This window comes from Macrotis lagotis, chromosome X (genome assembly GCF_037893015.1).
Source record: "Macrotis lagotis isolate mMagLag1 chromosome X, bilby.v1.9.chrom.fasta, whole genome shotgun sequence".
Classification (NCBI taxonomy): domain Eukaryota; kingdom Metazoa; phylum Chordata; class Mammalia; order Peramelemorphia; family Peramelidae; genus Macrotis; species Macrotis lagotis.
Window position 1 is genome coordinate 325,346,355 of NC_133666.1, and position 18,317 is coordinate 325,364,671.

The 18,317-nt window shown below is 39.9% G+C and overlaps 1 protein-coding gene and 1 long non-coding RNA gene across 43 annotated transcripts in view; one reads left to right on the plus strand and one right to left on the minus strand.

The window, feature by feature from the left end:
- The window catches only part of CELF4 (CUGBP Elav-like family member 4), a 555,840-nt gene that overhangs the window by 238,679 nt on the left and 298,844 nt on the right, over positions 1 to 18,317 (plus strand). The gene's annotated exons all lie outside the window — the stretch shown is intronic.
- On the minus strand, positions 1,905 to 7,777 carry LOC141497410 (uncharacterized). Its single transcript, XR_012471325.1, has 3 exons — positions 7,620 to 7,777; positions 4,392 to 4,518; positions 1,905 to 2,006 (listed from the first exon to the last, which is right to left on the minus strand). It is a non-coding gene; the product is annotated as an uncharacterized LOC141497410 (long non-coding RNA).

Genomic DNA, 18,317 nt, shown 5'->3' on the forward strand with positions numbered 1-18,317 from the left:
AAGGAAAGGGTAAAGTGAGCTGAGGATAAGTCATTCCTGAAAGACAAATGAGCCCCTTAACTGATTGGGGTGGAGGGTAGGGGGCCCATGGTTGTTTGCATCTCATTAGCATATATTCATAGCCCAGCCCAGCCCATCAGACCCCCACAATACCCAGACGTCAAGGAGAGACTCCTCAAAGTTGAAGACTGGTAAATTGTCAGCAGTTGAGTAGGCAATCTAGTAGAGGGGAAGGAACTAGACAAGATCAAAGCATTTAGGCTGAAGGGGACCTTCGAGACTAATTAGTCCCAAGCTCTCATTTTATAGATGTGTTAACTGAGAGCAGAATTCAAACGCGGATTCTTTCATCTCACAAGGTTTAAGCCTCATGATGCAGATTGTTGCCTTCTTCCTCTGAGGATCTGAACAACTTTAGAACAATCTGAATTATCCCCCTAGCACTAGATTCTATAACATTGTTATAGAGCTATAACATTGTCATAACATTTCTGTCATAGTGTTCCAAAGAAACAACTGGCCATCCAGCTTTTTTGTAAAAGCCTCCAATGAAAGAGAAATGATTAGATCCTGAGAGCACCCATTCTACTTTTATATATGTATGTTAGAATTCTCTGTTTTCTTTTTAAAGAGAAAATTGATTATATATTTATATGTAAGGCAACACAAACTCATATATAGTAAAAGATAAACTCCATTTATGATTAAACACAACAATGTTTCTTTATTTTTATGGTACCTTGTTCTCCTAAATCAGTATTTTTCAAACCATTCTGTGCAATGTTTATAGGTGTCCCATGAGAACATAAAAATGCTAGAGACACTTTCCCCCCTCTAAAATAATTTGAAATATTTGTATCAAAAAAGTTGGATGTGCAGGATAGCATTACAATAGACTTTATCTCTGTCAAAATCCCCTTCAACTCTCAAGTTGTATGACTCTTTGGATAATGCCTCTATTTCCCACTAGAAATGGGCTTTCATGGTCTCACCACCATCCTGGGAGTATTCTTATTCCTAGTCTTCCTGACTACAAGATTTACAGGCTTTTCCAAGATATTTCAAACTCCAGAGTGTCTATAGTCAAACACAAGTGTTAAGTTTTCCCTTAGGTCATTTTGCCCCTTCCACTTGATAATCCTAATTCTTCTCTCTGTGGTCAAACAGAAGAAGGCTACTACCTATTGCATGATAACCTTTCAAATATTTAAAGATGAATAACTTGTCTTCTCTAAGTATTCTCTTCTCTAGGGTACACACAGTCTCAAGTCATTCGATTGACTCTCAGAAGTGATGATCTCAAGGTTATTCACCATCTCAGTTATCATTTTGTTTTGTATGGTCCCCATCCAATCAATGTTATTTCTAACATGGTTTCTAGAACTGAACCCAGTACTATCAATATAATCTGTCCAAGATGCATAGTGGATAGCATACTAGGTTTGTGAATCAGGAAGACTCAACTTCATGAATTCAAATCTAGTCTCAGACACTTGCTAGCTGGGCAAGCCATTAACCCTTACTGCTCAGTTTTCTCATCTTTAAAATGATCTGGAGAAGGAAATAGCAAACCACTCCAGTAGCTGCCAAGAAAACCTCAAATAGGATCACAAAGAGTTAGAGAGGTCTTTAATAACCCAACAACAACAGTTTGACCAAAGCAAAGTAGAGTGAGACTGTCCCTTCCAAACTGATGGAAATTAACTATGTCTGTCTTAAAGTAGCCCAAAGTCTCAACAGTCGTTTAGGGTGCCACATCACACTATTACTATATATCTTGGGCTTGAAGTCCACTAAAAGTCTCTGATTTTTTTTCAGATAAGTTGTTATCTAACCATGCCTACTGTTTCTTAAACTTGTGAAATCTCTTTTTAAACCCACATAAGACTATACATTTACCTCTTTTAAATTTGATTTGTTTTGATCCATTCCAATGTTCAGGATTTATTGAACTTCTGACTGATTCCCTTCTTCCAAGGCAACTGTCCTTCCGAACTTTGTGTCATCTGCAGTTTGATAGAGATGGAAATCATTGATTTATTTTTAAAAAATCTATTATCCTATGATCCAAGATTAGGACATGTCCCAGTATAGATCTCTAGGGTACTTCATTGAAGACCTGGAAAGTTTTCATCTCAGAAATTACACCTTCATTTGAACACAACTTTTACAGCTCAACTATATAGCATGGGTGTGATTCATGGCCCAGCAAAAAATTTCTCCACTGAAAAACAATGAAAAAGAGTTATATGGCTTATACATAATTTTTATTGAAAGTAAGGGCAGTGGGATGGTATACTTTGTTCCATCAGGGAAATGAGGAGGGGCCATGTTTTGTGGGTCGTTCCTATTAGTAAAACAATTATGTGATTTGGTATGTGTATTGTCTCCATTAGGTAAAAGAGTGGTGAACCCACTCCATTGGAGAGATAAGGAAGTGAGATGACCTCTGTGTTATTTTTGTGGGAGAAATAAGGCAGTAGCTTAATTGTGTATCCGTTCCACTGAAGAAATAAGACTAGGGGATAGATTATTCATAGGCATGAAATTAAATGAGGCAGCTTAAGAAGGGAGTGGGATTGTTCCAGACCCTCTCTCTTGAACTGAAGTGAGATGGTCTCTCTCCTGGTTAACCCACCTCCCCCATTTTTAAAAGTCATTTTACACAGCTCCTCCCAGTCCTCTCCATCCTCCCACTTTCTGCAGTCTCCCAGACACCTCGTTTCCTCCCCCTCTCATTTCCCAGACCTGCCCGGTGCTGGGCTTAATGAGGCCAGAGGTTTGGAGTAAATGTTACAGGGAAGGAGGGAAAGGGGAGAAGGGGAAGGAAGGGGGCATTGGAGGAGAGAGAGGGAGAGAGAGAGAGAGAAGAGGCTGTAGGCACTGCCTTCTCAGGTGATTAGCCATGTTTCACTGGCTGCTAGGGCCAAAGGAGAAGGGGGGAGCAGTTGTTTTTCCTAATGGGTAAAAGAAACAGACATGACTCCACCCCCCTCCCTGGACTCCTGATCTGTTCACATAACTCTGATCACAGACAGCGTGGGGAGGGAGGTCAGTAGAGCCACTGGCACCTGGATTCTAATCTTGACTCTACTATTAATTTGCTGGGTGATTTTGGGCAAGTCAAGTTTACCAGTATACCCCTGAATTGAGCTGATGTATTCCAATTGCATAATGAGATATACATTTTTTTTAGTTTTTTTGCAAGGCAAATGGGGTTAAGTGGCTTGCCCAAGGCCACACAGCTAGGTAATTATTAAGTGTCTGAGGTCGGATTTGAACTCAGGTACTCCTGACTCCAGGGCCAGTGCTCTATCCACTATGCCACCTAGCCTCCCCACTGGGCAAGTTAAGTTGCCTAACCCTTCTGATTCTATTTCCTCATCCATTAAAGTGGGCTGTGTACCACTAGACTGGAAGCCCAATTCCCCTTTTTTCCTTTATTTAAAATAAGAAAAGGGTAGGTGGAAATTATATAAGTTCATTATTTTCTTAAGAGTCAGAGATTTACAGACCTAGTGCTGAAAGAGATCTCAATGGTCACCCAGTGTAACTACTTTGGTGAAGAAACAAAAGACCAAGAGGGAAAGAAATGACTTGTCCAAGATCACATTATCAGTGGTGCAATTTGAATCCACTCTAGTGACTTCAGAGGCAGTGTTCTTTCCACTGTCCCATGAAAGCCCATGTGACTACAAAGAAGTCCTTAAAGATCATCTACTCCAACTTCCTCATAGTATAATTCATCAAAATTGTATCATCTTTAGAATGACAAGAATAGTACCTTTCTCTTATATATGAAGACCAAATAAGATAATGTGTGTAAAATGCTTTGCAAATCTAAATGAGTTTTTAAATGCCAGGTAATAAAAATCATTCTTATTTTACAGATGAGGAAATGGGTCTCAAGAAATAAAATGACTTGCCTAAAATCATGTTTTTTATTCTGTGTGAAGAGAAGGACAAACATGGATGACTTGCCCAAGATCAAACAGCTAGTAAGTGTCAGGCCAGATTTGAACGCAGGTCCTCCTGATTCCAGGGCTGGTGCTCTATCCATTGTGCCACTTACCTGCCCCCTGCCTTGGAGAAGTAAAATACTAATACCCTTTGACAAGAATTTATCTCCCTTTTATTCTACCATATCCCCAAGAGGTATGGGATTAAATTCAGTCAGTGCAATTGAGATGGGGAACTCCAAAAAGTATTTGACCACATTTTGTTCTCCCTCCTCCAAACCTGAAAAACTCCAAGGAAACAGGAATGTCAAAATCCTGGGCCAATGAAGATACTAGGAACATCCCAGCTTGATCAAAAAAGGGAAGAAAGATCCAGGACCCACAATGGCATTGTTCCTCCCATTCTCACTCAGTCTCTCTGTTTGCACTTACGCTATGTTCTCATACCACTCTCTTCATTCCCATCACATATAGTGTGGAAGTTTTATATACACCGTAGGATCCTCTCCGTGATGGCAGAAATTCTGATGTCTCCCATCTATACTATTCTTCTGAACCTCTGAAATTAAAGTCATAGGAGCATAGATTTAACATTGGAAAAAGAGATCAAATCCAACCACAGCATTTTACAGATGAGGAAACTAAGGCCCAGAAAAGGTTAACAGATTTGCCCAAGAGTACATAACTGGTGTCTAAGGCAGGATTCAAAGTCAGGTCTATGCCTTACTCCCCCCATAGAATACTGTGCATAAGCCATGTTTCTGAGGAGAATCAGTCTCCAAGGTGCCTTCCCTATAGGCTTGTTTCACCCTCACTAGGGGTCTTCAAAATAAGACCAGGGAACCACTTGTCATGTATGATAGAAAGGGATGTTTGGGTAGGTATGTGTTGGACTAGTTCAATCACTCAGCTAGCATTTACAAAGCACTTGCTATACCAGGAATTGTGGATCCAGATACACAAAAATGAAGCATTCTTTGCCCTCACAGAACTTACATTCTATTGAGGGAGATAGGTCCATATGGAAGGATTAGTAGAACAATTAGAAAATAAATGCTAGGTAGTGAAATACAATATATTTAGGGAGGAAGAGCCAATAGAAGTGAGAGGCAGGGCAGAAAAGAATTCATGAAGAAAGAAGGACACACCTGAACTGTGTCTTGAGCAAAGTGAAAGATTCTATGGGACTTAAGTTTGTATTGTCTTCATTTGATGGCTTCTGAGATGGACTGTAGTTTGATTGATAGATGGCTAATTCGGATACAGGTTGAATGAAATTCAATTTAGCAAACATTTCTAGGTCACCTGTTCTGTATAAAGCACCTTATGGGTGATGGGGATGCAAAAGTGAGTGAAATTGTCCTTGACCTCAAAGTGATGCAATATGTACACAGGGAAGTTGGTACAAAGTCATCTCAAAGAGGAAGAGAGTACTAATCACTAGGGAGGCAAGAAGGGCAGGGAAAAGCTTTCTGTTAGGAGGCAGCCCCTGAGCAGGGCTTTGAAGGCAGCTGAGGGTGGGGGGAGGGAGATGATGTTAGAGGTGAAGAAGGGATGCATCCCAGACATTAACTCTAGCTTTATAGAAAGAACTTGCTGAGGAAATTGATCTCCCAATTCTATAAGGGATATTAGCTACCTACTATGTACAAAGCTCTGAGCTGAGCAGCAGGGGCTAGGAGAAAATAGTAGCTTACAATTCCATAAAGCTTTAAGGTTTGTCTGTGTGGGCTAGGTACTGTGGGAGATGTAGGAGAAAGGAGTAGGGGGAGCCCTAGTCCCTGCCCTTGGGGAGTGACTGAGAACAATAAAAGGGCTGTGTGTGATTGAGCTCTGAAAAGTGTCGTTCAGACTCTAAGTGCTGAAGTAGTTCCGAGAAGGGAGAGATGAGTGGGGGCTGAAATAGCTGGGAAAAAGCTTCCTGAAAGAGGTTTATGAATTACTTGGGTCTGTAATAATAAGGTTTATTGCATTTATTAAAATGACAGAGACTCATATGTCTGGAATGGCAGACCGAAGTGCTCTCCTACCTGGAGACAGAGAATGGATAGGAGAATTCAGGTGTGAGGAAGGGGGAAAAGTGACTTTCCACTTTTAGAGTGTAGTGGAAAGGGGCAAATCTAGGATGCAGGAACTCAGTTCTAGTCCCAGGTCTGTGAAAGAATCCTTTGATGCCCTCAAAGTAAACAACCCACCCAGAATTTCCCTATCTATTAAATTGCATAGTGGATCAAGAGTAGTGCATAAAATTAGGAGGTCCTGGTTTCAAGCCCTATCTCTGACCCATACTAACTGCATGACCACACTGTACAATCCTCTGAATCTATGTTACAGATGAATATCTAATCTGAATTGGTGGAGGGAAGTTCCCCACCAGGAGTCTCCCACATAGATGAAATAACATGTCCAAAGAGGATGTAAATGGCGTCATGATACCTGCTCTGCCTGTCTCATGGGGCTGCCTCGAGGAGCAAATGAAGCAAGAAATGCCCAAGCGTTCTTAAATCTACAAAGTAGGCTCTGGCAGAGAAGAGAACTGAGATTCTGAGATTTGCAAGGATGGGGAAAAAATGAGGCACCAGCTCCAGCTAGCACTGGACTTAAGGAGCAGGATTTAAGTTCACAGTGCCCACATCTTGCTGACTCAAGTCAAATGAAGCAAAAAAAAAAAAATGAAAGAAAGAAAAGAAAAAAAGGAAAAAAGTTCCATCTAAGCAAACCTGTAATAGCAGAGGTTCAAGTAAAGTCCTCGCTCCAGTGGAAGGCTGAGGCAGAGGAGACAGAGTAGGGAGCAATCTCTTGTCAAAGACTAGTGGGTTCCCTTGGGAGGCTACTGCTTGCCTGGGGGAGACAGAATTCCAGGGGAGCAGGTCATCATCCAGGCCAGTGCTAATGCAGAGCTGTGAGGGGTATTTACATCTAGGCCAGCTCCTTCTTTATGGCTATCAGGTGCTTTCAGGTCTCCCTGCCTTACATACCTTCTCTCTCTAACCCACGTCCTTCCCTATCTTCTCCTCAGCAGCTACAAGTATACAAGCTGCTTTCAGTTTAGTTGAAGAGGGTTAGAAATCATTCTGAGAACTGAAAACCAGCAGTTCTCAAAGTGTGATCTGGGGGATCCTTGGGGATCCCTGAGATCTTCTCAATGGGTCTAGAAAATAAAAAACAACTTTTCATTTTAATGCTAAGATGCTTTTATTTCTAACAAATAAATATTGATAGATAGAATGCACTTAAAAGTTCTTTGTAACATTCTCAGTAATTTTTAAGGCTATAAAAGTATCCTTAAAAAAAAATTGAGCACAATTTCTGGAGATCCCAGAATCATGATATTAGAACTGGAAGGGGCTTCCAGGACCATCTGATCAAAACCCCCACATTTGAAAGATGAGGAATCCAAGGCATAAATAGATTGAATGACTTGCCTAGGGTCACACAGCTAGTAAATGTCTGAGGTGGATTTTAACCCTTGTCTTCCTGACTCCAAGGCCAGTTCTCTACCCCCTGTGAGAGGAAAGGGAAACAGACTGTTCCCTTATCCTGATTTATAACCTATCCCCCCTTTTTTATGCCAAGAGAAGGCTATGGGCCAAAGTTAACCTCTCTTAGCCTCAGTTTCCTCTTCTGTAGGCTAGGGACAGTAATACTTGTTGTTCCTACCTGATTGAGGTGTTGTGAAGTTCAAATAAGATACCAGATGCAAAGCCCAAGGGTTAAAACCTCAGGAAGACTTTTGGAATATGATGTATAGGGCTGTTGCTTCTTCCTTCAAACTCTCTTAAATGAGCACCAATTCCTCCCCATCTCCACCACCATCTCCTAACATCTGTATAACAATAATAATGAATAATAAAAATAATAATTAAAAGATCAATAGCAAAGCAATAGCTGGCAGTTTTGCAACAGCATAAGATTTACAAAGTGCTTTGTATATACTAACATATGAGTTACAGACAAGAAATATCATATCCCCATTTACAGATAAAAATACTAAGGGGAGGGAATGGTTAAGTGACTTGCCCTTGGTCACACAGATAGTAGGTGTAAGAGGCAGGATTTATACTTTAGTCATCCTAACTCACTCACCCCTCCACTTTCTGTGGTTGCTTCTCTCCTGGCCCTTTGACTTCCTTCCTATTCCATCTCCTTCATTCATCCTGCAAAACCAATATCATATTTTGTTAGAACAAACTTCTGAGCCTGTTACTCCCTTGTTCTCAAATCCATATTACCTCCCCAGAGCCCTGTCCCCTTCAATATTGAACATAAATAGGGGCAGCTAGGTGGCACAGTGGATAGAGCACTGGCCTTGGAGTCAGGAGTACCTGAGTTCAAATCTGACCTCAGACAGTTAATAATTACTTAGCCATGTGGCCTTGGGCAAGCCACTTAACCCCACTGCCTTGCAAAAAAAAAAAAAAAAAAAAAGATTGAACACAAAGCCTTTTGTCTAGCACTCAAGGTCCTCAATAGGTAGTCAGTCATCAAGCATTTATTAAGTACCTGCTGTGTGCCAATCACTCTTTATACATTGCCATGCTGGAGTTATAAAGAAAGGGAAAAGACAAAGTCTGACTTTAAAGAACACCCTTTATCTCTCCAAAGGGATAGTTCACTACCCGTTCCCTTACTTGCATTCTCTACTGTGGTCAGAATGGTCCCTCCTCCCCACCAGAAGCCCATATGGTCCATAGGCATCCCAGCATCTTTGTTCATAAAATTTCCCTTCCTTCTGAGTTTCCTGCTGCTGTTAATGTCCACATGGCACTTGATCCTTGGCAATTTCATTTTGGGATAATTATATTTTTAAGGGTGGGCATCTAGGATTGTAAGCTCTTTGAGAATAGGATCATCATCCTATCTTTTTGTATCTTCCATAAAGCTTCATAATATACTTTGAACACAGGAAGGATTTGGTCAATTTATCTGATAGATTTAAGTTTTTTTTTTAAATGGCTCCTGGACATAGTCTATCAAAAATGGTAATGACCTCTATTTGATTAGCTTCCCTAAGTGGGGGTCTCCCTATTAAAGCTTGAGGCTGGAAGAACTGCTGACAAGTCCATTCTCACTAAACACTGTTTATTCATTGATAGGTTGGTGTTCAATCTCTTCTTAGAATTAAAGCTGGGAAAATCCTATGGGTAAATGTCAACTTGGTCCACATTAGTCAGTGCTCAAGGAGCCAAAAGTACATAGTGGGGCAGCAAAGGGGGAAGACAGTGTCTCAGGAACACAGAAGTGTTGTAACATGTCCTCCCTAAAAAGAAAGCCCTGAAGAATCCCTAGGAGCCTTTCCTGTGGCAACAGACTGGGTATAAACCTTTCATTACTCTCCAGAATATGGCCCTTTTTTAGAGATATGACGCCACTCTTAGAATGTAATGTCCTTGAGGGTAAGGGCTTTTGATTTTCTTTGTACTACCTGACAGATTGCCTGGTACATACTTGTTGTTGCTCTTATTCAGTTATTTTCAGTCATGTCTAATTCTTCCCAGTTCTATTTGGTGTTTTCTTGGCAAAGATGCTGGAGTGGTTTGTCATTTTCTTCTCCAGATAATTTTAAAGATGAGGAAATTGAGACAAACAGCATTAAGTGACTTACTTAGAATCAAACAGTCTCTGAGGATGAATTTGAACTCAGAAAGAAGTGTCTTCCTGACTCCATCCACTGTGCCATCTATTTCATAAGATCACATATTTAGATCTGGAAGAGACCTTGAAGGTTGAATCTAATATCTTCATTAAAGAAAGTTATCCAACATTTATTAAACATCCACCATGCACACTATGCTAGTTCAATCCTCTCATTTTTTTAATAGATGGGGAAGCTGAGACCCAGAAACATTCTGTCAGATTCAAACAAGTCTTCCTGACCCTTAGTCCAATGCACTATTATTATGATAGTGGGGAAGGTACTGGTATGGAGAATATCAGTAACCAGACTGAGCAATAATGCGGTGTTCACAAAAGTCTTACTGTAGTTTTAAACCACAAGAATTTAAAATTGCAACAAAATTTTTTGGACACTCTATATGATAGGAGTTGTCATTTATTAAATATTTTACCTTCCTCCTTCCTCTCCACCAATAAGTTCCAAATCCTTCACTCTCAGGTTCAAGATTTGCTTCCTCTGTAAAAACCTTCCTATGCTCCGCTAGTGCATTGACTAGTCCCCAACTCCCTGAACTCAATGAGCACTTAGGACCTTCTCCTCAAGGGAAATCTCTACCCATTTCCTATCCTTTTCTTACCCCAAACCTCGACATTTTTCTCAGGGAACTGCATCTCCCAGGATTATACTTCTTGGGAACAAAGGAGCGCTTGAGGTTGGGCCTCCAATCACCTCCTCTCTGTCTCCAGGGAATCTACTTCTTAATGCTTGTGGGTGAGAAACAATAGAAGTCCATCTTCTTCCACTTCTTGATGACATGGACCTCAGCCATACCCTTCCCTGGCTCCAACTCCCCAAAGTGCAGCCATTTCAGTTCAATCTCACTTGATCCAGGTCTTCCTATCCGCGCCCCCCTACACACACACACACACACACACACACACACACACACACACACACACACACACACACACCTCCCAATCCAGCCATTCTAGCTGGACCTTGCTTAAACCCAATTGACATTTCTTGACATGTGGATGCCAGAAGAACCTAGTACACTTCTATAGTGTTATGGGACAAATATTTCTTCTTTAACTTCATGTGTTAAGTAACTGATATTGAAATAAATCTACCTCAATGCAGAAATTATAGAGGAAAGAAAAATCTCAGTTTTCTTATTATGCTTAAACATAGGTTCAGATCCCAGACAAAAAAAATAAACTTGAATGAAGATTAAGATTCTAACAAGACCTTTTATAGACAAAATTATGTCCAGATGACAGAGAAATAATTCTTTTACATATTGCAATCTTATACTTTCCTCTTAGGCCATAAAAGTTGAAGAAAAGACAGATTCATAATTCCATGCTTCTTTCAATGACATAAAAGTTGAAAAAATTTTGTTAAGCAAAATCATAATCTCATGCATTCTCTCAAGACTCAAGCTTATTTAATTAAACTCTATAGGTAAACTAAGTTAGGTAATAAATTAAGCTATAATTTAAGAATTGACAAATAAGTTTAAAGAGAGAAAAAGGATTTACATATCTCCAAAGAGTCAGGGTCAGCTAAGAATATTCTGGAATCTTAACTAAGTAATATGTCAGGTTTCAGCCAACTCAACAGCCTCTGAACAGAGAGAAATGACTCTAACTTCCCTTAATGTTATTGTTCCTTGAGTAAGGTTGTAATCAGGTAAAGTTAATATTAACACAAGACAGGGTTTTAGTTACCCGAAAGTTACAAAAGTCACTGAGCCCCAAATAATAAAATAAAAAGGAATAATAATAAAATAATAAAATAAAAGGAAATTTAAAATTCTTATAACAAATATTTCCTCAATGCAAAATGGAAAGCACTTCATAAACTCTACCATAATTGATAAGAAAAGTAAGTTCTCTCCTTTGCCCATAATTTTATTCCTTAGGTTTAGGCTCAGCTATGATAAAGGCACATTGAATGGACTGGCTTCCCTATTTACTCTTGTCCCAGATATAGCCCTAAAGGCATCTGATCTTAATCACACAAGGACCTTTCTGTAGGGTCTGAGTTTCAAATCAGAAATTCAACTGGTTATTGAATACACTTATTACATTCTGGGCACTTGGAAATGTAAAATCTAAGAGAAGATCCTTATCTTCAAGGAATTTACAATCTAGGCCATATATAGACAGATAGGCAGCATCTTAGAGAGAAGCGGGGAAAAGAATCTCAGAAACAACACTCTACTTGGATTGAGAAGGCCTGAATTTAAGTCCTAAGTCCTAAAAACTGTGTGACCTTAGACAAATCTCTTAACTGATTCAGATTTGTTTTCTTGTCTGGAAAATGGGAATAGTAATACCCACCTAGTTCATATAAGATCATCTGTGCAAAGGGCTATATAAGAGGGGGATTAATATTATCATCCTTTTTATAGATAAGGAAACTGAGTCACAGGACGTAATATCATTTCCCCCAAATCACAGGTTAAATTAGCAACAGAGCCAGAATTAGTCCCCAAATCTCCTGACTCCTGGTCCAGTCATGCCCTCATGAGGTTGGACATATTCATCTCTAAATTCCCTTCCAGCCCAAAGGTTCATGACGCTGGATCTAATAGATTGGTTTATTAGAGGGTCATTCATTGTTGCCCTTGACAAGGGGGTCAGATGGTACCACGGCTGACCCTTAAATTGCCTTGGCCATGAGGGATTGATACTTGTCTGCATAGGAGATGGAGGGTCCTGAGGGACCAAGAAAGCAGGGCCTGGCCCATCTGGGGAAAGGAACAAGAGAGGGAGAAGGAGAGGGAGAGCAGAAATGAGAACAGGGCTTGCAGAATGCCGGGGATTTTATGACGGGACGTAAATCAGACCTGCCCGTACTTGACCAAGGTTGAAACCTGCCGTGCCGCACAGTAATTAGATTTTTAGACGATGTTCCCCCTCTGGTTTATTTATACAGCAGTAATTACCTCCAACAGAGCTGGGCATCGGCACTGCTCATCTTTCCCAACCGCACATTTACCCTCCCATGTTCCTGCTCCATGGAGTACAAAACAAGGGAAGGCGGGACTGTGAGTGTGTAAGAAGTGGTGGGGGCAGGAGGGAGAAAGGTTGTAAAATGAAGGTTCCTTCAGGAATGAAAAACTTCCAGGGGACAGATGGGTAAATTTTCAATATGACAAAGGCATGTTCATTTAATGGGGCATTTTTTGGAGAGAATTTGGGACACCAGGGTATGAGGCTTATTGAAAATAGGTATACATGCTTTGTCATTTCACAAGTTGGGCAGAAGTGTATAAAAGCAGTTAAAGTACACATTAGATTCTGAGGTCAGATTGTTGCCCAAAATCATTTGTAGAAAAGAGATAATGTCTTAGATTGCCATCCACACTGCCAATAGGAAACTTGTTCATTCCTTATCAATGGGGACAGTTCTCTAGTGCCACACTCTTGTCCTGTGTTTCTGGTGACTAAAATCAATTTCCAGGTGTCTGAGTAAAGACCAGTTTATGACTGAGTAAAGATATTATTTTAGACATTTACCACTTCTATTGAACAATAACCATATATTATTCCTCTTTATGCTGTTTCCTCCCATTAGAAAGCAAGCTCTTTGAAGGTAGCAATTATTTCTATTTTTTTCTTTTTATTCCCCTGTTATACCTGCTACATAGTAGATAATCAATGTTTAATGAATTTCAAATGAATGTGATTTGGGGGGTTTAAAGATGAATGAGAGGACAGTTAGATGGTACAGTTGATAGAGTACCACCCTGGGGTCAGGAAGACTTGAGTTCAAATTCAGACAGTCACTAGTTGTGTGACCCTGGGCAAGTCACTTAACACTATATGCCTCAGTTTCCTCATCTGTAAAATGAGTTGGAGAAGGAAATGGCAAACTACTCCTGTATTTTTGCTAAGAAAACCCCAGATGGGGTCATGAAGAGTTTAACATGATTAAAAGATACTAAACAGCAACAAAAGGATGAATTAAAATACTACCCTTATACTCAAATCACTTGAAATCTACTGAAGTAGGTAAAAGGTGAATGGGATTAAAGATCTACTTGTAAAAAGAGTTGAATTAAGTCCTTCACCAAGGAGCAAATAAGTCAAAATATGACTGGTCAGTCCTCCCTTCTTGGAGGAAGGGTCCAATTGTGTCTGAAGACCATGAGGTTCAATGGAAAAAACATTAACTCTGGGAGTAACATCTGGGACCTGTGTTCAAATCCTACCGCTGATGCCTTACTACCTTTGTCACCTCGGTTGGATGATTTAAACTCTTTCAATTTCCTCGTTCATTAACTGAGGACCCTGGACTAAGGGGACACCAAGGTCCCTTCCAGCTTTGGATCTATGCTATCACCTGGGATCTTATAAGATAATGAAGATTTTTGTGCATTGCTCTAACTTTTTTCTCATGTTGATCAAACCTACAACTTTGGCTTCATTCCTATTGCATGGTAACCACTGCATCTATTTGTTCAAAATAGAACTAAAGCCCTTTAAAGTTCACTGTGGGGGTGGCTAGGTGGTGTAGTGGATAAAGCACCAGCCCTGGAGTCAGGAATACCTGGGTTCAAATTCTGTCTCAGACACTTAATAATTACCTAGCTGTGTGGCCTTGGGCAAGCCACTTAACCCCATTTGCCTTGCAAAAACCTTTTTTAAAAAAAGTTCATTGTGTCTCACAGTGGAAAATAAACCTATAGAATTCATTTTCACAAGAGATAGTCTAGACTGGAGCAAATACAAAACAAATCAAAAAAGTATATAGATGAATTCCTGGGCCAAAGATACTTATGGGTTTCTTATGGAGGTGGAGCATTATTCTTTTTTTTTAAATAGCTTTCACCAAGCAATTATTGTGCATCTATTCCCATATCGGGCTATGCTATTAAGATGAAGGGGGATGGGAGACAAGTAACCAGAAGTGATAAGGACATAGACCTTGGCCTCTAGAGCTCAATTTAGACAAGACCAAGATAAATGAAACAAAAAGTTGCAAAGTAGGATAGAATAATCAAAATAGAGAAGAAAATTGATCCCTAAATCTCCTATTGCCAAACATAGGATTAAAGGTCATCTAAACCATGAGTATAGGGATGCTAGGAGGCCAGCCCAAACAGCCCTTATTGTTTCTTCCTCCTTAGTCACTTTGATATAGATTCCCAAGAATCTCTCTTCTTGTGAGCCTATGGCTCCCAAGGCTCACATCAGGAATATATCCCCTGATAGATGGACACTTACCACCCTCCCCCCAACCATCTCTCCTTAAACCCTAGCTTTTTGCCTTCCTATCTCTTCCATACTTCAGCTCTGTCAGCAAGTTCTCTGTCTATAAACTATGAGGAGAAAGATGCAACTCTGCAGACTCACTGAAATTTATGGGTGGCCTCAGATGAAAAAAAGGGGTTTCCTTTTCTCTTTCTTTCCCTCTTTCTTTTTCCTTCCTTCCTTCCTTCCTTCCTTTTTTCTTCCTTTCTTCCTTTTCTTATACTTCCTAGTTTTTTCTTCATTCTATCTTCTGTCACTCTGCCTTTCTCCCTTCCTTCCTGCCTGTCTTTCTGCTTTTCTTTATTTCTTCCTTCCTTCTTTCCCTTCTTCCTTCTAGGCTTTCAGTTCTTCCCATGTGTTGCATGAATCTGTTATCTAAGGCGTCAACTGGAGACAGTTTTGCCTCAACTCTGTCACCCCATGAAATGATGTTCAAATTGCCCAATGAAAGCCCATTCATTCATTACATGGAATTCCATCCTTTCTTAGTGAAAGAAAGGAAAGGCAAAAATGATGGTATTGTCAGTAAAGAAGTCAAACTTCCTATTGACAAACTGAGGAGTGGATAAAGACCAGCCATTTATCATCATTTACTGACCACCAGTTGTGTGCCCAGTTCTGGGCTATGCTATGAAAAGGGTGGAGAAGGAGGCATGTTTCATGCCCTTGAGGAGCTTTCAATCCAGTTAGGAAATTTAGTTGTACACAATAAGATAATGAGAGAATATTTAAGGACCAAGGACCATAGGCGAAAACATCAAGAAAAGAGGAAGGGGAGATAGAGTGATCAGACTTTGTGGGATAGAAAACTTATATTGGACCCTGAAAACGGGTGAGATTCAGACAGGTATGGAGGAGAAAGAATGAAAGATGATGAAAAGCAATCTAAGTTAAGGTTCAATGACAGGTGGAAGGAAGGAAGGAAGGAAGGAAAGAAGGTAGGTAAAGAAGGAAGGAAGGAAGGAAGGAAGAAAGGAAGGAGGGAGGGAGGGTTCATACTTACATTTATACACCAATAAATTTCATTAGCAATCCATCACACTCTGCCTGTTCAAGTGAACATGACTTCTTTCAAGTCAGGTCTTGACAGAGTCTACCTTTGCACCTCTACTTCCACTAAAGCCTCAGATCCTATTATTACCTTCTACTATCAATTTGCCTTCTGAATCATCTCCTTCATGGCTGGGGGAGGTAAGGATAATACGCCCCACTAAAATCCAAACTACTTGAGGGCAAGGACAATGGGGGAATTGTGTGTATGATCCCCAAATTCCTCTCATACAGTGGCATTTAGTCATTTCTGTGGAGTGGAATTCAATTGAATCAAATGTCACCTAACAAGGGGATGAAGGTCAAAACCAGACATTCCCTCTTCCCAATGTTTCTTACCCCCCACTTATCCCTACCAAGTCGACATGCAGTGAAGAGTTAAGTGACAGAGCCTCATTCCCCCCTGTATGAATTAATAATTGATTCAGTAACAAATCACTAATATTGCAGAAGTCGTGGTGAATGAGATAATGAATGTGTCCTGTCCAGGGATCTCCGTGTGGTTAGGATTCAGCTGAAATTATTCATAAATGTGCTACTTTCCCTCTTCCCCAACTGCTGCTAGTTTAGCTCCTCTTTTTAATCTTCCCAACCTGTCACATTAGATGGTGAAAATAGTCAGACTCCATATACAGTGGAATATTAAGGGGGAACCACCAAGACATTATGTCAAATTTCAATAGGTAATAGAAACAAAGTACTTGCAGACAGACCCTCTCCCACTTCTCTTACAACTTAAAAAACAGGAATTTTAAATACCTCCCTAGATGCTACACCCTCCCCATCCATCCAGAAATATATGTTATAGAATAGGAAGTACATGGTGACAAAATCTGAAAATTTGGACTCTAATCTCCATTGTGCCACCAACTTGATGCATAATTTGGGGCAAGTCTCTTAAATTTTCTTACCTACAAACACATTTCTACTGTATTCTAAATGCTTAAAAATGGTTTCCTTACAACAACCCTATCAAGTAGGTAATATAAATTTAATTATCTCATTATAGATTTGAACTCAAGTCATGTGATTCCAAGATCAGTGTTGCTTCTATATTCCTGTCTATCTTGCAAGGATATTGGGAGAATCAAATACAAGTGCATGAGAAAGTGTCTTTAAAAAGTTAAAAGCACTATAGAAATGGAAGGCATTCTTATCAGGAAATAGGACTGAATTCCACTCCTTGTTCCTCCTTACAAGGTATATACTTTAACTTCAGCCCAGGAGGACTACTTCCCTGGATCTGCCTTTTAAGTTTCATTTCTATTCTTTTCTCATGCTATTAAATTCACTTGAAATGTCTAACTTCACTATTTCTGTGACTAGAAATTCTTCAAGGTCTAGCCTCAAAGCTATCATTTATAGTTTTATATCATATACATTTTATATTTATATTCAAGATTTCAAAATGTTTTATTTTATCTCATTTCATCCTCATAACAATACTGAGAAGAAGTTGCTACTATTTCCCCTGTTTTATAGAGGTAGAAACTAAGGCAGGTAGAAGGTGAGTGACTTGCCCATAGTCACACAACTAGTTTATATTTGTGGTGAAATTTGAACTAAAGTCTTCCCCTAATTTCAGATTCAGCACTCTTATCTACTACACTGCCTAGCTACCTAAGTGATCACCTCTGCTGAAGGAATATTGCCTTCCTCTGAAACTTGATGGCCTCTTGTCACTTTGTTATGGTTCTTACCACTTTCTGTCTTAGAATAAAGTTATTTGTACATGTCCTACTCTACCTCTTAGATAGTTGGATCAATATTTAATTCACTTCTAAATCTTACAAAGTTCTTAGAAGATAATAAATACTTACTATATGGTAAACTATCAATAATATATTGTTTTTAAATGATTGTGTCAGAGATTTGAGCTGAATCAAATCAGATTCAGTTAATCAGTATTTATTTAGTGTTAATGAGGGCCTAGCATTGTGTCTTCTCTATCTGCAAACTTCTGTTGCTTCTGGGGGGGGGGGGGGGTGAGAGATGCATATAAGTCAGAGGGTAGGAGATGGCTTCTCAGAATTGGTATCCAAAATGAGAAATGACTACATTTGATGAGCTCTGGAAGAATGGAGAGGGTGCAAGGAGGTTTGAGAAGAGTGACTCCCGACTGGAAAGTTTGAAACAAGGTCCTATGGATCAATCCTTTGAGTCAAAATGAACTCCCCTCCTAGCCAGAGGTAGAATCAGGGATGAAGGAAGGGATCTCTGGATTCAAGGAGTTTATATTTGTCTAGTTAGGAAGGTGGTAGCTAGAATGGGATAAGGAGAGGTCTGCAGATTCCTTGGAGATCTCTAATCTCACCAGGCAGGCAGGCAGGCAACATTTACTTATAAAGTGCTTTCTCTGTGTCAGACACGAGGATAGGAGCAAAAAAGAAAGACAATCCCTTGCCATCTCGGAGCTTGCATTCTAAT